Consider the following 3,589-nt stretch of genomic DNA (forward strand, 5'->3'; position numbering starts at 1 on the left):
GAAGCTGGGGGGCTGTCAGGGGTGGTGTGGCCTTCCTGGGCAGGGAAAACGGTTTCAGGGTTTCCTCCCCCAGGGTCTCCTCACTCACCTCTGTGAGGGCTTCTTCCACTTCCACCACCCTTGAAGGCTGCCATAGCCAGGAGGGAGTGTCAGGGAGGGGGTGGAGGCAGGCACTTGCCTGGAGGAGACAGAAGAGGGTCTGGCTTTGTGGACAGGGCAGGGTGTGAGCCTGTGCTTGCTCAAGGGTGTGTGCAGATGTGAGTGCGTGTGCATCTGAATGGCGTGCGTGCCTGTGTGAACATGATAGGACTGTGTGGGTGTGGTGTGTTTTTGCACATGTGTCTGTGTCCCTCACTGACATCTCCGGCCCAAAACACAGTGGGCAGCGCTGGACCCAGGAACCCGGGGCAACAGTGGCTCTTATGGGAGATACTGGGGGCCTCTTGGCCTTCTCCCCTGTCTGGGAGCGGGGCTAGCCAGGCCTCAGCCTCCACCATCTGTCTGGAAAAGTCTGGGGCTGGCCTGGAAAGGAGGCCCCTCGTTATCTCAGGGTAGAAGTAGAGGCAGCTAATTTCTGCTCAGCTCTGTGGGTTCTAAACCTGCCCAGTTCTCTCGTGTGTGTGTGTGTGTGTGTGTGTGTGTGTGTGTGTGTGTGTAGTAACGCTGGTAGCATTTACTGAGCACCTAAGAAGCTAACAGAGAGGCCAGCAGTGCAAACCCACCATCCACTTCCGGGGAGGAAGAGGAAGCTGTCTGCTCACTTCCAGATTGACAGTCCTGGACACCCTGGGTAGCGTAGCCCTGAATCAGAATTGATTCGATGGCAGTGGGTTGGGTTTGGGGGTCAGGTGTGAGGAAAGCACTCAGCTGCCAACTGTAAGATTGGCGGATCAAACACACCCGCTGCTCCAAGGGAAACTGAAGTGGCGTCCGCTTCTGTCCCGTTCAGTCTGGGAAGCCCAGGGGGCAGATCTCCTCCAGCTGGTCAGGTCACACTGAATCGGAGTTGTCTGCAAGGTAGCAGGCTTGCCTGGCATTTCGGGGGGCAGAATCAGGGACAATGGATGTTTCCCACCTGACTTCAAGTCCCGAAGATCAACCTTTTCCTGATGAGAGGGCTGCTGTCCCACAATGCAGCGACTTTCCCACCTGTGGGAAGTGGGGGGCACCCAGAAGCCAGGTGAGAAGTCTGGTGTTTCCCCCATCCCCAGTCTCCCCTCAGCTGTAGGCCTGGCCTCCTCAGGGCCCACCTGGTGGCTCAGCCCTACACACCCACCGCCAGAAGACCAGGCTCACCTGGGCCAACCTGCCAGTTTACCCTGTGCTTGCCTCCCAGGATGCCAACCTGGTAGCTGTCTACTGGACAGAGATGAGCAGTTCGTCCAGGTGAACCAGGCGATGGTGCATCAGTGTGTGTGTCTGTTAGGGTGTGTGTACATGTGCACACTGTTAGCATGTGCGTGTAAGTGTGCATAGCACGCATGTGTATGTACATCTGTTACCGTGAGTGTATGTGCACATTGATAGCGTGAGCATGTACATACATATGCCTGTGTGTATATGTGTGCATAGTGTGTATGTGCAGGTTATTTGTGTGTGTGTGTGTGTGTGTGTATGTGTGTGTGCACGCATGCACTGAGGTGCTTTCTGGTATCAAAAGCAGACTGGCTTTGCCGCCTCAGACGTTCAACGCTGGGTACAGCAGGCACAGGGGCCCCTAGCCCCTGGTTTGTGACAGCAAGGCGTGCCTTGTCAATCAACTGAGCTCCCAGCGAAGGCGGGCAGCACGGCTCAGATGACTCTCCCAGCCCACATGCGTGCTATCTCGAGCCCCGTCAAGCCCAGAGCCGCCAGACGGACAGATGAGTTGGTGGCTGCCACCCTCTCTGCAGCTGGCCTCAGTGCCATGTGTGCAGGAGACTCGGGGTCTCCTCGCCCCGCGGCCCCGCGGGACGGAACGAACAATGCCGGGAGAGGTTCCGTAGTTGTCTTCTTCCTGCAGTTTTTTAAAAAACGCATTTGCTTTATGGAAATAAAAATATCTATATTTTGGTCTATAAAACGTGGCATGGTGTGGAAATTCTTCTTTTGAAGGAGAGGGCTGGTCCGAAGGGGCACAAGGTGCAGGATGGCGGGTGCCGGGCAGCCTTCTTTACCATCATCCCGGTGGACCCAGGAACCCGTTTGCCCGGGGGCGGGCCAAGCTCAGGGCAGGTGGTGGTTGTGAGGTGCTGTGAAGCTGGGTCCCACTCAGGACAACAGGATGGAACATTGCCCGGTCCCGTGCCAGCCCCGCCCCCACCCCGTGGTTGCAGCCCACTGTGCCAGTCCATTTCTGCGAGGGCTGCCCTTTTTGGTTGAACTCACGACTTTACCCAGCGTGATATCCCTTTCCAGGGACTCATCCCACTGCCATGAGTCAGTTCTGACCCACAGCGACGTGACAGGACAGAGCAGAACTGCCTCTGGGGGCTTCGGAGCCCCTAAGTCTTTACCGGGCAGCAGACGGCCTCGTCTTTATCTTGATCACCAGGGACGGGTCTGGAGAGATGACACTCTCAAAGTGCAGGAGACCAAGTCTCGCGAGATGACACTCTCAAAGTGCAGGAGACCAAGTCTCGCGAGATGACACTCTCAAAGTGCGGGAGACCAAGTCTCGCGAGATGACATGCCCAAAGTGCGGGAAACCAAGTATCGCGAGATGACACTCTCAAAGTGCGGGAGACCAAGTCTCGCGAGATGACATGCCCAAAGGGCGGGAGACCAAGTCTCACAAGATGACATGCCCAAAGTGTGGAAACCAACCCACCCACATGTGGTTTCTGGATTTCCTGGGAGCTACGAATGGCGGTTCTCAGTGCATGACGACAGCAGGGTCACGCGGCTGCCACTTCGGAACATCCCCTGAGGGAGAGGTGAGCCTTCAGGGCGTCGAGCCCTGGTGAGTCCGGGCAGAACTATGCTCCGTCCGTCCGGTTACTGGGGGTGATTTCGCCACACTGTTCTCCAGGCCTTTCTTCCAAGGCACCTTGTAGAGAACTCCAATCTCCAACCGTTCCCGCCAGCAGCTGAGCCCCTTAATTGTACCAACTCCGCCAAGAAGACCCAGGTTCACTGCATCCCTCAATTCTGACTCTTAGCGACCCAATCGGATGGGGTAGAACTTCCGGTGGTGTTTCTAAGGCAGTGTGTTAGGCCGGGTTGCCTAGAGAAACAAATCCAGGGGCGTTCATGTATGTATAAGAGAGCTTTATATCAAAGAGCGATTGTATGTTAAGATAACATCCCAGCCCAGTCCAGATCAAGCCCGTAAGTCCGATATTACCCCATATGCCCAACACCAGTCTATAAATTCTTCAGAATCATGCAGCACACGCACTGTTGCGGAATGCAGGACGATCACAGGCTGGTGGATGAGAAGTCTTGTGGATCCACTGGCTGTGGACGCATCTCAGTGCTGGTGCGGGACTCCACGTGGTTCCTCCAGCTCTCTGAGAGCGTCTCCACAGCAGGAAGGGAAAATGTGCGGAGAGATGCTCTCGCAGGGCTCAGCAGGGCTCCATGTGGCTTGTCCACAGGAAGATGAAGA

Source organism: Echinops telfairi, unplaced genomic scaffold, assembly GCF_000313985.2.
Source record: "Echinops telfairi isolate 266 unplaced genomic scaffold, ASM31398v2 ScPeMD7_18;HRSCAF=68, whole genome shotgun sequence".
Taxonomy (NCBI): domain Eukaryota; kingdom Metazoa; phylum Chordata; class Mammalia; order Afrosoricida; family Tenrecidae; genus Echinops; species Echinops telfairi.